The 17,801-nt window shown below is 39.6% G+C and overlaps 1 protein-coding gene and 1 pseudogene across 1 annotated transcript in view; both read right to left on the bottom strand.

The window, feature by feature from the left end:
- Positions 1 to 17,801, bottom strand: part of RSRC1 (arginine and serine rich coiled-coil 1) — a 463,476-nt gene that overhangs the window by 301,203 nt on the left and 144,472 nt on the right. The gene's annotated exons all lie outside the window — the stretch shown is intronic.
- Positions 16,399 to 17,027, bottom strand: LOC142447185 (large ribosomal subunit protein uL30-like; annotated as a pseudogene).

Here is a 17,801-nt window from a genome sequence, read left to right as displayed (position 1 = left end):
CACATGCACACCCATGCACCTTGCTTAGGTGATGCCAATTTTAATAATTAGTGCAGTGGTGACATCAGGATTGAGCGCTCATGGTGGGAAAGAAGTCACTGCAAAAACATGAACTAACAGACGGCTGCATCCCCCTCCCCCACTGGCTTAAATTATTAAAACCTTAAGCCATCTAAAACCAAAGTATATAATTCTTAATGGTTTATCCCTCACATATATAAAACTCTAACAGTGGTACCTGTCTCTTGGGATAACTGATCAATTAACCAATGTCTATTAGACAACAATATAAGAATAAGAGACTGAAATGCTTTCACTGAAGCACTACATTACCTATTTTCTGAGTATTCAGCTATTGTTCCTTCAATTTTCCAGAATCCTTCCTTTTTCTTAATAAGTTAGGGATGCTATCATTAACTTCCCCTGTGGAAATGGTATTATGCTCACATATGACAAGGATTAATTTCTGCCATCTATTAAAATAAGTAACAGCAACTATACTACATATTTGTAATTCTAATTATTTTGTGGATTCCCAAAAACAAGTCTTTGGCTAGAGTAATAACATTTGGGAACAAATTAAAAATGCACACTTAGTCTATACAAACAGACTTCTATTAAAAAGAATGTGGCACAGTTTGGAGGAAGGCTTATTAACAACCTGCTGCATGCAGATGACACAGCCTTGCTTGCCGACCATGAGGATGTGAGGCACTGCTGGTGACTCAACGCAAAAACCACCGAAATCTTCAACGGGCCAATAGGAAATACATAATAAATAGGTAATAAATAATAAAAACATAATAAACACACGGATAAGTTAAAGTTGTCAAGGATTTTGTCTTGCTTTGGGCCCACGATCAATGCCCATGGACACAGCAGTCAAGAGATCAAAAGACATGTTGCATTAGGTAAAAATGCTACACAAGACTTCTTTAGAATATTGAAAGGCAAAGTTGTAGGTGAACCTACCCCAAGCGTGGTCTTTTCAATTGTTTTATATGCTTGTGAAAGTTGGGCATCGAATAAGGAAGACTGAAGACAAGTGGATGCACTTGAATTGTGCTGCTGGAGAAGAATATTGAAAGTACTATGGACTGCTAAAGGGACAAGCCAATCTGCCTGGAAAGAAGTACGGCCAGAGTGTTCCTTAGAAGCAAGGATAAAGAGACTTCGTCTTCCACATTTTGGACATATTGTCAGGAGAGACCAGTCGTTGGACACTATGTTTGGTAAAGTGGAGGGCAGCTAAAAGAGGAAGGGCTTCTATGAAATGGATTGACACAGTGGCTACAACAATGGGCTTGGGCGAGGGAGAGATTGTGAGGATGGCCTAGGAGTGTGCAGTGCTGTTCTGTTGTACAGAGGGAGGGTCGTTATGGGGTAGAACCAACCTGATGGCACCTAACAAAAATAATCGATGTGGCCATATTACCCTGAACACACCAGATCTTATCTAAAATGAACCCTTAGCCATTGCCAATAAAGGAGGAGGAGCCCTGTGGGTTAGGCACTGGGTGGCGAACCACAAGGTTGGCAGTTCAAACCCATAGACAACTCTGCAGGAGATAGATGAGGCTTCTACCTTTAATATTGATTTAGTCCTAAATGCTCTATGTAGGGTTGCTATAAGCCAGAACTGACTTGATGGCAACAAGACTGATGATAAAGGGAGTGGCGATTTCTTGGAAAGCAAAATGTGCATTAATCTTGGAAGGAAGGAAGGAAGGAAGGAAGGAAGGAAGGAAGGAAGGAAGGAAGGAAGGAAGGAAGGAAAGAAAAGTCTGTACCCATTGTCCTACCAAGTTCAACTGCTAGGAATTTACTCTGTGAAAGGGTAAAACGTATACCTGAAGATTTAAGTATAAAAAAGTTTAAAACTGCAATTTCATACAAAAACTATCAACTGTTTAAAGACACCAAACCAAAAACCTAGTTAAACCCAGTGCCATCCAGTCAATTCCAACTCATAGCAATCCCGCAGAGCAGAGTTGTGCTGCTCCCAAGGGCTTCCACGGTTATACATCTTTACAAAGCAGACTGCCACAACTTTCTCCCGGAGAACATAGAACAGCTGGACATTCACAGTGTCAATCTTTTGGTTAGCAGCTTAACCACCATGTCAACAGAGCTTCTTTAAAAAAAAAAAAAACAGGTATCCTTACATAAGTTAATATGCATTTATAAATATAAAGCATTTTAAATAATGCCATATTATATAAATAAAATAGTATATAACATACTACATGCTATATGTAGACAACTACATGTAAAATACTATCTAGAATACTATGTATATTTAATTTTTAAGTAAGCTAGCACAAATATACATATATGTTAGGGGAAATGTATTGAACTTATAAAGGATGAAAGAAAAAAAAATGTTTGCTGCTTATTTTGCAGACCACTGTGCCAATCTAGATCAAGAATTGGCAAACTTTAGTCCATAGGTTATACTGGTCAGTACCCTTTTTTTTTTTACTATTTTTCACAACACAGCCATATTTATTTTTCATGCATTGCTCATTGGTGCTGTCACAAGACAACAGAGCTGAAGAGCTATGAAAGAAACTGTATAGTCACAAAGCTAGACCTTTAAAAGGGAAAAAATATATTGTCGACCTTTGGTCTGAAAAGCTGGTTTGCTCTTCATTCCAGTGATTCCTAAAGGGCCTTTCAATTTATTAAATCATATGACACTACAATCAGCTACATAAGTCATCTTCACACTACCTTTGCTGGACCATGGTCATAAAGGGCAACCAAATCAATTGAAACAATGTAGTGTCCTATTTTCATAAATAGTGACTGATGTCTTAAAACCTATGAACAGCCACAGAAGGCGCAACTCCATCTCGATATGGAGCAGAGTGAAGAAAAGCACATATGCATGTACACAATCAGTCCAAAGGGCTGAGTCCTCGGAGCCCTCCTGGTCTCTAAGACCAGAAAAACCAGGATACCCCTACCAAATATTCTAAAAGAGATCTTAATCGAGTATCCTGGCTAGACTAGAAAAAAATGCACAGTAAAAGTCAAAATCATAGGAAGATCAGGCTTACAGTCTGACAGAGGCTGGTGGAACCTGTGAGTCTGTGGCACTTAGTCTTCAGGTCTTCAATGTCAGAGCTCAATTTTCAACCAAAGAGAGACAGCCCTATAAAAGTGAACAGCAACACCAGGGAGATACACACACCTCAAAAGAAGCCAACCACAAAAGATCCAAAGGGCAGCTTTTGCTCCAGCATAAAGAAGGCAGAACTGGATAGGAAGAAGAGAGAAATGGAAATGGCTAGCATAGGCTGCAATTAGGAAGAGTATCATCACATCATGGCAACAACAACCCATGTTACAAAGCAAGATGAAAGGACGGGTCATAAATTCTCTTCACAATGCCTTCTATACCTTTTCAGCTTTGAAAATAAAGTGAGCTTTGATGCTTTTCTTCTCTCAAACTAAGCTGCCTGATCATCTGCCACATTGTGAGCATATGCTTTCATTGTTTGTTTATAGAAGTGAATTCTATGAGAAGTACTGGTTACAGGTTTTATAGAAAATACCAGATCCTTTATCATTCAACAGTTACCCCTTTATTTAACATAAGTGATACCCTTTGGTAAAAATACCTTTCAGATTTTAAAATCCATTAGGGCCACTCCCATGTACGTACACATAAGGAAGAAAGACTCCAGTGGGAACTCCCGGCACTGAACTCCATCTGGATTGCTATGGTGCTCTTGATATTTTCCATCTAGTTGTATTTCTTCAAGGATACTAAGAAGAGTTTTAATATTCTAATCGCATTTTAATCATTTACTCTTCAAAAATATTTTGCAATTTCAAGGTTGAAACTAGACCTTAGTGCTCATTAATATAAAAATCAAATTGTAGGAATCTGTACAGTCCATTTCCACTTATGTAACATATACTATAATGCATAAACACAACCTAAAAGCACTTAAGTGTGCATCTAAATACCAAAGAGGGTTGATTCTGGTGAGTAGATTATAAGTGGGAAGCTAAATGGGAACACTTTTTAATATATTTATTTATTAGCCATTTTATTGGGGGGGGGGCTGTTCAAATCTTATAACAATCCGTCATCAATTGTATTGAGAACATCTGTATATATGTTGCCATCAACATTCCCAAAACCTTTTTCCTACTGAGTCCTTGGTAGCAGGTATTCTTTTACCTCTCCCGCCCCGTTTTAATTTTTTTTTAAACGAAGGATATACTGTTTAAAAAATCACTTTAAGACATACAAGTGTCTTTTAAGAATGTGAGGCTTATAAAATCTACTGAAGAAATTGGAACTTTAAATTCAAGTAACATAATGATTTGTTTATGAATAAATATCACTTCAGTAACATTTATAACATTCATATGCCAAGCGCTATTGATAGAACTGGAACAAGGACCCTGCCCTCAGGAAGCTGATATTCTGTATTAACAAGCTCTAACAAGTTAGACATTAGAGAATTGCCTTGAGGAATATAAATGTTAAAGAAACATGAGACTGTTAATTTATATTACATGATCAGAAAAATTCAAAAAAGTCTCTTGAAATTATGATAACTACAATTGAACTAAGACTTAATAATAAGGATTAGATGGTCAAACACAAAGGCCTGGCTGGGCATTCCACACAACTACAACAGCAACTGCATAGCTGTAGTGAATGAGGTTTCCAGTATGCTCTACAAACAGAAATGGGTAAATGTGGTTAAAGAACAATAGGTGGTAGGAGATATGGGGAAATTGCCAATTCCATGGGACTTTGACATAAAAGATACAGAAATCCAAGGTATGTAAGTAATTCAATAAGAAATGGCTGAAACCAGATTTCAACCGGGTGTGCCAAGACATGAATGCAACATACTGGCCTGAAGCAGGGAATCAATAGAGACGTCTGTGGGGCTGGTCCCAATCCCAGCAACTTGGACACTCTCCCGAGAAGAATGCACTTCAGAGGACAGCACTAAAGCTACAGCTCAGGGAGAGGGGCGCATCTGATCAGAGCACACAGGAGCAAACGAAGAGGGAAGGAGATAGAACACATCCTGGCCCACCAAGCCCCTAGGACAATATTCTTGCTCAGAGCACCCAATGCACAGAGAGGACCTTAAGACTAACCCCACCGTGAGACACAACATCCCTCAGTAACACAAAGCTGGAGGCATTGCAGGAATTGTGCCCATTCTGACCCCACTACACGGGGGGGGTGGGGGGACACTAAGGGCGTGCAAGAAAGCAGCAAGGGGAGCAAAGCAATGAAGTCCCCAGGGAATACCAAATATAGACTTTGGGGCCAGGGCGTGGCATCCCATCAGACTCCAACAGAAAACACTCCTAAGTGTCAACAAATAGACTTGGAACTATTTATAGGCTTTTAATTTTTTTATCTTTGGATTTTTTGTTGTTTTGTTTTGGGGTTTTCTTTTGATCTGTCTTGTTTTTGTGCTTATTATTGTCTCTGCATTTCTATCAAGATAAGATAGGTGGGATAAACAATCCAGAGGACAAAAAAACGGGACCAACAGTTCTGGTTCCAGGGGGAGCATAGGGGTGGGGAAGGAAGTGGGTGTTAATAAACCCAGGGACAAGGGAACAACAAGTGATCTAAAATCAATGGTGAGGAGGACATAGGATAACTGGTACGGCTTGATCAAGGGCAATGTAATGCAGTGGAATCAGTGAAACCCAAATGAAGGCTGAACATGACAGTGGGAAAAGAGAAAAGGAAAAGGAAATAGAGGAAAGAACGAGGCAAAGGGCATTTATAGAGGTCTAAATATAGGCAAGTACATATGTAAACATATTTATACATAACAATAGGGAAACATATCTAAGTACATATATATTTATATGTTAGGCATTAAGGTAGAAGATGGATATTGGGCCTCTACTCAAGTACTCCCTTAATGGAAGAACACATGGTTGTAATAACCTGGTATTCATGATGCTCCCTTTCCTGACATGATCATTGAAGACAAAGCAGGTGGATAAGTAAATGTGGTGAAGAAAGCTGAAAGGCTTGAAGATAAACAAGCAGCCACTAGCTAAGAAGCAACAAAGTCCATATGGAAGAAGCACACCAGCCTGGGTGAGCATGAAGTGTCGATGGGATCAGGTATCAGGCATCAAAGAAACAGAACAAAAATTCCTACCATTGTGAATGAGGGGGAGTGCAGAGTGGAGACCCAAAGCCCATCTATAGAAAATTAGACATCCCCTTACAGAAAGGTCACAAGGAAGAGATAGCCAGTGAGGGTGCAGTACCTCCCCCCTACTATTATAACCCAATTCTATCTTACAAATCCAGCTACACCAGAGCATGTAAACTGGTACAGATAAGAGCAGGAAATACAGATAAACCCCTCAGGACCAATAATCAGAGTAGCAAAACCAGGAGGGGAAGGGGAATATGGGGGGAGAAAGACAGACTGATCACAATGATCTACATATAACCCCCTCTCTGGGGATGGGCAACAGAAAAGTGGGTGAAGGGAGAAATCAGTCGGTGTACATGAAAAAATAATTTGTCCATTATTAAGGCTTTATGAGGAAGGGAAGGGGGGAAGTGAATGCAGAATATGAGAAGCTGATACCAAGGGCTCAAATGAAAAGAAAATGTTTTGAAAATGATGATAACATATGTACAAATGTGTTTGACACAATGGATGGGTGGATTGTGCTAAGAGCTGTACGAGCCACCAATAAAATGATTAAAGAATGAAGGACAGAGAGAAGGAAATCACTGAAAAACTTTGGCAGAGGGTGGAAAAATCGGATTTGTTTCTGTTTTAAGAGATCCCTCTGGTTGCTGTGTGGATTATTGGGTATACAGAGAGTATAAATTGAAGTAAGGAAGTCACTTAGGTCAGTAGACTAAAGCTCAGTTAGAATCTGACAGCAGTTTGGATGAAAGTGTCATCAGTGAGAGTAAACAGGTAGGGAGAGAGTAAGTAATTACTGTTTTTATAGTTTTTAATTTTATTCACTAGGAATTGTCTAAAATTTGTTTTTCTCTTCTTGTATAAGAGTGTTTATGTATTATTCTTGTTTTGTTTTGTACCCCACAAAGCCTACAACATTTACTATTTGGACCTTTACAAAAAAAAATGTATCATGCCCTACCATAGGAAAAGAGACTGAAAAATTAGTGCACCAAGTTGCCAAGGCTTGAACAATTTCAATGGTTGGAGGTGGAGATGTCAGTCAAAGAGAGTATTGTAGCACACCAAAGGAGGGATGTACTTCAAAACTAAAAATTGGGTGGGGGAGAAAAGGGATTAAAAAGGAATAAAACAAAAATTGAATGAAGAACTCTGCTGAAAATATCTGTAAGCCAATGAGAGAAGTCCCTACCAGGTTTGAGAAAATACAGGTCTTTTGATAAAAACGGTTTTGGGGAAAGGTGAAAACAGAAACTCACTTGTGTTGAAGAGTGAGAGATATAAAATGAAAAAAATAATCCATAGAAATTCTGCTGTAATTATCATGGAGATAAAAAAGTAGCTGGTTGACATGAGATGTCAAGACTGGATTCAGAAGATTTTTTTTTTTCTGAATTGTAAGTTATGTGTGTTCTGTTAAGAACTATCCAGCAGAAGGAGAACTTGATATTGGAGCAAATATGAGGCAGCTTCCAAAAAAGCTCATGGAAAACTGAAGTTAGAAAGTGAAGAGAATTTCTCTATGAACTTTTTGAAGACCGCCTCATATACACGCTGTTACTAGGTGCCATTCAGAAGGCTCGACCCATAGCAAGCCAATACAATTGGTCAACGTACAGTCCTCAAAGACATGGCTATGTCTGAGCCCATTTTCCTCATTTTTTGCTGCCCCTCTACTCTACCAAGCATGGGGTATTTTTCCAAGAGCTAGTCTCACCTGATAAAAATGTCCAAAGGACCTAAGATGAAGCTTTGTCATTCTTGTTTCTAAGGAGCACTCTGACTGGACTTCACCCACACTGGACTTCTTTGTTCTTCCAGTAGTCTATGAGAGTTGCCATATTCTTCTCCAGCAATATGATTCAAATTCCTCTTCTGGATTGTTTATTCTCTGCCCAACGTTCACATGTGTATGAGACTATGAGGTGACTAAAAATACCATGACTTAGGTGAGGTGCACCTGAGTTCTCCAAGTGATAACCTTGCTCTTCAACTCTTAGAGGCCTGTGTAGCAAATCTGCCAAATACAACATTAAGTGCTTTCTTGACTGCTGTTTCCAGTAGTACTTATGGTGGAATCAAACGACAAATTCCTTGATAACTTTAATTTTTCTCTAATTATCATGGGATTAGCTCTTGGCCCAGTTGTAAGAATTTTGGTTTGGTTTACATTAAGTTGTAATCCATATTGAAAGCTGCAATCTTTGATCTTCATTGGCAAGTGATTCAAGTCCTCCTCACTTTACAGCAAGCGAGGTGTGGCATCTGCAAGTCTCAGGGTTGTTAATGAGTCTTCCTCCGATCCTGATGTTCTGTTCCTCTTTATATAATACAGCTTCTTAGATTATTAGTTCAACATATTCAATGAAAATGGTAAAAGCATAGAACCCTCACAAACATCTTTCTGATTTTAAGCCATATATTTCTCTTTTTAAAAATAATTCTTTTATTGGGGCTCATACAACACTTATCACAATCCATACATACATCCAATATGTCAAGCACGTTTATACATTTGTTGCCATCATTTTCAAAACATTTTCTTTCTACTTGACCTTTTGGTATCAGGTCCTCATTGTTCCTCTGCCCTCCCCCACCCTCTCTCCCCTATGAACCCTTGATAATTAATATATTTTTTTCATGTCTTAGACACTGACTGATGCCCACTTCACCCACTCTTCTTTTGTCCATCCCCTTGGGATGGGCTTATATGTAGATCACTGTGATCAGTTCCTTCTTTTTCCCTCCACTTTCCCCTTATGTTCTTTGTATTGCTACCCTCAATATTGGTTCTGAGGGGTTTATCTGTCCTGGATTCCCTGTGTTTCCAGCTTGTATCTGTACCACTGTACATGCTCTGGTCTAGCCAGATTTGTAAGGTAGAATTGGGCTCATGATAGTATGGGGGAAGGAAGCATTAAAGAACTAGAGAAAAGTTGCGTGTTCCTTGTGACCCTTCTGTAAAGGGATGTCCAATTGTCTACAGATAGGCTGTTAGTCTTCACTCTGCACTCCCCTTCGTTCACAATTATATGCTATTTTTTGTTCTGAGTCTCTGATGCCTGATACCTGATCCTATCGACACCTCATTATCACCCAGGCTTGCGTGCTTCTTCCATGTGGACTTTTTTGCTTCTGAGCTAGATAGCTGCTTGTTTACCTTCAAGCCTTTAAGAACCCAGACACTGTATCTTTTGATAGCCAGGCACCATCAACTCTTTCCACCATATTTACTTATGCACCCATTTTATCTTCAGCAATCACATCAGGGAGATGAGCATCATGGAATCTCAGGTTATTAGACCCTGTTCTTGCATTGAAGGAGTACTTGAGTAAAGGCCCAATATCCATCTTCTACCTTAATACTAAACCTACAAATATATGTACATAGATCTATTTCCCCATCCTTTTATTTACATATGTACCATATATACTTATGTATAAGTTGATTTTTTCAGCACAGTTTTCGTGCAGCTTTTGTGGTAAAATTAAGTGCCTCAGCTGATATTCGACTTGGCTTATACTCAAGTATATACAATACATGCCTGTATTTCACATATAAGTTTTTCATGAGTACAATGAAATAAGTGTTCTGGAATTCAGATTTTTGAAGTGGTATCCATAATTTGTTATGATGCTCACAGTCTAACATCTATGCACAGTAAATATAACATAAGTAAATATCTTTCTGTTATTCTCTGCTTTCAGTCAAGATCCATCTTACATCAGCAATGATAACCCTCGTTCCCTGTCCCTTGCTTAATCTGTCTTGAATTTCTGGTATTACACTAATGCAATCTTTGTTGAATGATCTTGAGCAAAATTTAGTTGTTCTTGTTGTTCGTAGCTGCCATCTATTCAGTTCCAACCCATAACAACCTTATGTACAATAGAAGGAAACTGCACAGTTCGACGTTAAGTCCCCAATATAGATATTATATTTGAGCTCATTGTTGCAGTCCTGGTAATAAATCCATGTCCCTGAGGGTCCTCCTCTTTTTAACTGCCCAGCTACTCTAACAAACAGGGTGTCCTTCCCATGGGGCTGAATTCTCCTGACAACATATCCAAAGTTTTTAAGACGAAGTCATGCGATCCTTCTTCCAAGATAGATTTGATTGTCCTTTTAGCAGTCCATAGTACATTCAACATTCTCCAGCATCACAATTCAAATTTATCAATTCTTCTTCGATCTTCCTTATTCAAGGGTGAACTTTCTCATGTAGAAATGAGGAAATTTAAAACACCATGGTACACCTTAGTCCTCAAAATAACATCCTTGTTTTCAATACTGTAAAGAGATCTTGTGTAGATGTACCTAGTGCAACATGTCTTTTGATCTCTTGATGGCTGCTTCCATGAGCATTAATTGTTGCTCTAACCAAGAAAAAGACCCCTTGACAACATCCACCTTTTCTCCATTTACCAAGATGTTACCTATTCATCTAGTTGTGAAGATTTTGGTCTTCTTTACACTGAGTTGAAATTCATACTGAGGGCTGAAATCATTGATCTTTACCAGCAAGCATTTAAAGTCCTCCTCACGTTCAGCAAACAAGGTTGCGTCATCTGCATATTGCAGGTTGTTACTAAGCCTTCCTCCAATTCTGAAGTCACAATCTTCTTCCCGTAAGCCAACTTCTCTGATGATTTACTCAGCATACAGATAGAGCCCTGTGGCACGCCTTTCTTGATTTTAAATCGTGCAGTATGCCCTTGTTCTGTTCATACAGCTGTCTCTTGATCCATACACACACACACACACACACACACACAACACACACACACACACACACACACGTTCCAAATGAGCCCAATACAGTGATCTGGAATTCTCATTCTTCTCAAGGCTATCCATAGTTTGTTATGATCCACAGCCCAATGCCTTGATAGTTAAAAAAAAAAAAAAAAAAAAGTAAACATCTTTGTGGTATTCTCTGCTTTCATTCGAGGTCCATCTGGCATCAGAAATGATATCCCTTGTTCCAAATCCTCTTCTAAATCCATCTAGAACCTCTGGAAGCTGCCTGTCAATGTACTGCTGCCACTGTTGTTGGATGATCTTCAACAAAATTTTATTTGCATGTGATATCAGATTGATAATGGCTCACCTTTCTTTGGAATAGGTATATAGATCTCTTCCAGACAGTTGGCCAAGGAGTTGTTTTCCATATTTCTTGGCACAGAAGAATGAATGCTTCAGTGCTTCATCAGCCAGTGGGCATATTTCAATTGGCATTCCATCACTTTCTAAAGCCTTGTTTTCAACTAATGCTTTCAGTGTATCTTAACATTCTTCCTTCAGCACAATTGGTTGTGGTTCATATGCTACCTCCTGAAATGATAGAATATAGACTAGTTCTTTATGCTACAATGATTCTATATTCTTTCCACATTCTTTTGATGCTTCCTGCATCATTCAATATTTTACAGAATCTTTCACGGTTGCAACTGAAAGTTTTAATTTTTTGAGTTCTTTCCATTTTAGATAGGCTAAGTAAGTTCTCTTGATTTTCTAATACTCGGTCTTTGCACATTTCATGATAATACTTTACTATGTCTACTCTAGCTGCCCTTTGAAATTTTCTGTTCAGCTCTTTGACTTCTTCATTTCTTCCATTTGCTTTAGCAATGAAATAGCAAGTTCCAGAGTCTCTTCTCATATCTACTTTGATGGGTTTTTTTTATCTCCTGACTTTTAATTACTCTTTGCTTTCTTCATGAATGATAATCTTGATGTCCTCATACAGTTTATCAGGTCTTCTCTCAGTAATGTAAAATGTGTCAAATTTGTACTTGAGATAGTCTCAAAATTCAGGGTCCATAGACTCAAGGTTGTATTTTGGCTTTCATAGACTTATTTTAATTTTCTTCAGTTTTCTCCTGCACTTACATATGAGGAATTGATGGTCAGTTCCACAATAAACCCCTAGCCTAGTTTTAGCTGTTGATACTGAGCGTCCCTATTATTTCTTCCCACCATTGTTGCCAATTTGTGCTCCAGGTAGAGAAGTCCATGTATCTTTTGTGTTGATGAAAATGGATATTTGTTATATAGGAGGATGGGGAAATAGATCTATGTGTCTATATTTATAGGTCAAGTATTAAGGTGGCGGAAGGACCTTGGGCCTCTACTCTAACACTCCCTCAATGCATGAATACCTTCTTTTATTAAATTGGAACTCTATGATGCTCACTCTCCCGACACAACGTCTGGAGCCAAAGTGGGTGAACAAGTAAATGTGGTGTAGAAAGCTGATGGTGCCCGGCTATCAAAAGAGATAGTGACTGGGGTCTTAAAGGCTTGAAGATAAACAAGCGGCCATCTAGCTCAGAAGCAACAAAGTCCACATGGAAGAACACACCAGCCTGTGTGATCGAGTGGTCCCAAAGGGATCAGTTACCAGGCATCAAAGAACAAAAAATCATATCATTGACTGCACACCTCCATGATAGGATCGCTGAAGACAAATGGGTGCATAAGCAAATGTGGTGAAGAAAGCTGATGGTGCCCGGCTATCAAAAGAGATAGTGTCTGGGGTCTTAAAGGCTTGAAGGTGAACAAGCGGCCATCTAGCTCAGAAGCAAAAAAGCCCACATGGAAGAAGCACACCGGCCAGTGCGATCACGAGGTGCCAAGGGACCAGGTATAAGGCATCATGCAAAAAAAAACAAACAACGATATAAGTGTGTGTATGTATGTGTATATATGTGTATATGTATATGTACATATATACCATATTAAATGAAGGGGGAAGTGCAGAGTGGAGACCCAAGGCCCAAGTGTCGGCCAATGGAGATCCCCTCATAGAGGGGTTTAGGAGAGGAGATGGGTTAATTAGGGTACGAGGTAGTACCGATGAAGAACATAGCTTTCCCCCAGATCCTGGATGCTTCCTCGCCCCAACTACCATGATCCGAATTCTACCTTGCAGGCCTGGATAGGACAGAGGCTGTACACTGATACATATGAGGGCTGGAGGTACAGGGAATCCCGGGTGGATGATACCTTCAGGACCAAGGGTGTGAGGGACGATGCTGGGAGAGTGGAGGGTGACTGGGTTGGAAAGGGGGAACTGATTACAAGGATCCACATGTGACCTCTTCCCTGGGAGAGGGACAGCAGAGAAGGGGGGAAGGGAGACTCTGGATAGGGCAAGATATGACAAAATAACGAGGTATAAATTACCAAGGGCACATGAGGGAGGGGGGAAAAGGGAGGGAGGGGGGAAAAAAAAGAGGACCTGATGCAAGGCGCTTAAGTGGAGAGCAAATGCCTTGAGAATGATTGGGGCAGGGAATGTATGGATGTGCTTTATACAATTGATGTATGTATATGTATGGATGGTGATAAGAGTTGTATGAGTGCCTAATAAAATGTAAAAAAAGAAAAGAGGAGAAAAAAATGATTAGGGCAAAGACTGTACAGATGTGCTTTATACAATTGATGTATGTATATGTATGAACTGTGATAAGAATTGTATGAGTCCCTAATAAATTGTTAAAATTAAAAAACAAAGAAAATGGATATTTGCTATGAATAAGTCACTTGTCTTACACAATTCTGTGATGTGATCTCCAACTTCAACTTCATCTTCTGCTCCAACATCTTTCACCAAGTCCATATTTTCCAACTACCATTCCTTGCTCTGTTTCCAACCTTTGCATTCCTATCGCCAATAATTATCAATGCATCTGGATTGCATGTTTGATCAATTTCAGCCTAAAGATGGTAGAATTCTTGAATTTCTTCATCACTAGTTTATATGCTTCGTATATAAATTTGAATAATAGTTGTATTGATTGGATTTCTTTGAAGGTGAATATATATAACACTAATCCAGGCAGCATTGGACTTCATGAATGATTTTCTAATATCCTTTTTGACAATGAATGCCACGCCAATCCTCTTGATTGTGTCATTCAAGGCATTTTAAATCATATGTTTTCTGATTCAAAATGTCCCATATCAAGTCATTTTAGCTCACTGTGCTAGTCTGGGTACTTTAGAGAAACAAATCCACAGAAACTCATTTGTAAGAGAGAGTTTTATATAAACGTTAAATGCACATCAAGAAAACAACCCACCCCAAGCCCACAACATTAACCCATATGTCCAACACCAATCCACAAAGTCCTCCTCCATCTCACAAAAGACACACTATGACGCCGAATGCAGGAGGAAGGCTGAAGCAGTGAACATGTAAGCATCTCAGTGCTGGCAGGGGTCTCCACACAGCTGCTCCAGCACCCAGGGCTGCATTGAGCTTGATCCATGGCTTGTCCTTGGGGATGTCTTACAGGAAGTGAGCTTTGCCAGCTGAAGCAGGGAACTGGCTAAGGCAGCTGCACCCGGGTCCGACCATCACAAAGCAAGAAATCGGAGAACTCAAAAGGTGAGGCTCACCAAGCCATTTATCTTTCCACCCTTCACTTAACCCCACATATGTTTATGGGCCAGGATAAACATACCTCCCTCACTAATGCCTAAAATATTAATCTTTTGGGATTTCATTTTGGACCACTTCCAATTTTCCTAGATTCACAGTCTGCACATTGCAAGGACCAATCATGAGCAGACTTTTGCAGCTGTTCCTCCTTACTCTAAGTTATGTCCCATCAGCAAATGAAAATCCTAAAGGCTCCGCTGAAACAGGCATTCCCAGACTCATGTCATCCAGGAAGACGCCCCTCCGAGGAATCATCTCCTCCTCAGTCACATCTCCAGTGCCCCCCACCAGTGGTGTCCATCTTCCGGTACTCTCTCCAACAATGTTCTCTTTTCAGTTATCAGGTCCTCAGCATCTGAGAAAGTTTTGAAGCTATGCATAACGTTTTAAGTGGTTCCTTCCTCTCATTTGGGGCGATCATGCTGACATTTGAAATTCCAACAACATAACTTCCAGCATCACAGCAACACATAGGCCACCACAGTACAACAAATTGACCAACAAATAATGGGGTAAACTCTTCCTCTCCTGCAAATCAAATACACGCTATCATATAAATGAAACTGCTTGATAATTTCCAGATTCTCTTGAATAACCTTTCTTTGGAATGGGTACAAATATAGACCTCTTCCAGTCATTGCTGTGTAACTATGTTCTAAAGTACTTGTCATAGACAGGTGAGTGCTTCCAATGTTTCACAGTATGTTAAAAAATTGCTATTTAGCAATTCTGCCAATTCCTGGAGTCTTGTGCTTTGTTACTGCTTTCAGTGCAGACTGGATTTTTTTTGCCTTTAGTACCACCAGTTCTTCATCATGTGCGACCTTTTAAAATGGTTCTATGGTCACTAGTTCTTTTTGGTTCAGTGGCATTGTATAATGCTTCCATCATCTTTTGATGTTTCCTGCACCTTTCAATACATTGTCCATAGAATCTTTCAAGTATTTTTTCAGTTTTTTTCAGCTTGAGATATGCTGAATCTGCTCTTTTTGTTTTTCTAATTCCAGGTCTTTGCACAATTATAATGCATTGCTTTGTCTTCTCTGTCAACTCTCCATTCTTTCATCTATTTGCTTTAGCTAGTTCATGTTCAAGAACAAGTGTCAGAGTCTCTTCTGACACCTACTTTGGTCTTTTCTTGCTTTCCACACTTTTGAATGAGCTTCTGCTTTCTTCGTGTACGATATTCTTGATGTCAAACCACAGCTCATTATGTTTTCTCTCACTATTAGTCAAGGTGTTAGGTTTGCTCCTAAGATCTGGAAATTCAGGTGGAAGATAATTAAGGTCATATTGATTCTCTGAGACTTGTTTAATTTTCAACTTCTGAACTTACATATAAGCAATTGATAATCTGCTCCACAGTCAGCTGCTGTCTTTGTTTGGCTACTGATACTGATGTAGACCATTTGATTCCTAGTATTCCATCTGGGGGGGGGGGGGGTCTATGTACAACAGGCCCCATTTATAGTGTTCAAAAATATATTTGCAATGAAGGATTCTTTGGTCTTGCAAACTTTTATCATGTGATCTCCAATTCCATTTCTATCACCAAGGCCATATTTCCCAATTATTCTTTCTTTTTCTCTGCTTCCAAATTTTGCATTGATTTAAGGAGGACATTGTAGATCGGTGTCAGACATATGGGCTAATGTTGGAATTATGGACTTGGACAGCACTGGGTTGGGATGCTTTCTTTCTTCTTTTTTTTCCCCCTTTGAAAGCAGTCACTTTTATTGAGACCAGATTACAAATATAATCATGGCAGATACCTTAGTTCATCCTTCTAATAAGCCTGTTGATCTGGGCTTCCCTGTTGCCTGCATCTCCACCTTCTATGAAATGGGTGGTCTTTTTCTTCATCCCACCTCATAGAGAAGATAATTTGAAGGGTCACAGGAAGCTATTTGCTTCTTTGAGGCATTTCCCAACAGTATAGATCTCATGAATCAGCTCCTCCATGCAGATGATGCCACATTTACCACGAGACTGTGCAATCAAAGTGTTATCTGCTAGGGCAATACGCTTCTTATTGATTTTGCCATAACCATGCTTGTAGATGAGTTCATTCACAGACTTCAGGTTTGGCTACCCCCATGCAATGTATGGTTTCACAATCCTCAGCATGTTAACTGAACCTTGGTACGCTTAACACGGGTGTCACTCAAAATCTGGCAAAGGCGAAGAAGATGTAACACTTTTCGAACTTTTGGGCCACACCACTGACACCTCTGATCCAGAGAACAAACGTCAGTGTGGGTTCTCCAGGCACATCGAAGTTGCCAGCTTTCCTTGCCATGCGAGCCATTCGGATTTCAGTTCTGTCCATCTGCCTGTGTTCCTTGTGATAGTGCTTAGCTTTCTCGTAGATCAGCTTCCTCCTTGTCTTTTGAAACATCTTTTGGGCAAACTTCTTTCTTAGGCGTTTGATCTTTAGTTCTGCGAAATTCCTTCGCTCTTTTTTAAGGGTTTCTGGAATAGCAGGGACCTTCTTCTGTGCGAGAACCTCCATGATTCCCGAGATGCTTTCTTAATGTACATTTACCCTTTACATAAAACTCTCGTTTACATATACATTAATTGCTGTGCATTTGTTTCCCTAGTTTACCCACACTAACACACCTAGAATATTAATCTTTATGCAATCCATTTCATCTCTGATAGCTTCCAAATTTCCTAGATTCATACTCCACACATTCTACATGCTGACTTTTATTGTTTTGGAAATGCTTCTTCTCATTTTGAGTCACACACCACCAGCAAATGACAGTTCTGAAATCTCACTCAATCCAAGTCATTATGGTCAACTCTACTTTGATAAGGCAACTCTTCCCCAATTGCCTTTGGAGATCCCTCCAACCTGACAGACTCATCTTCTTGCACTACATCTGTCAACGTTTTACTCCTATTCATAAGGTTTTCAGTGGCTAGTCCCACAGAAGAGGACAGTCTCTTCCTTCTTCTGAAGCCTGTTTTAAGTCTGGAAGCTCAGCAGAAACCTGTTTACCTTGGGAGCCCCTGATGGTATCTGGAATTCCAGAGACATAGCTTCCAGCATCACAGGAACTGGCAAGGTAACACAGTATAACAACCTGACAAGTAGTATAGCCAGATAAGCCAGCATAAACCTTAAGAAGGCAAGTGGTAATTGGAGTAAGAACACAAATGAAAA

Source organism: Tenrec ecaudatus, chromosome 4, assembly GCF_050624435.1.
Source record: "Tenrec ecaudatus isolate mTenEca1 chromosome 4, mTenEca1.hap1, whole genome shotgun sequence".
Classification (NCBI taxonomy): Eukaryota; Metazoa; Chordata; class Mammalia; order Afrosoricida; family Tenrecidae; genus Tenrec; species Tenrec ecaudatus.
Note: the sequence above shows the minus strand (reverse complement) of the source record. Positions and strands in the feature narration are given on the sequence as shown.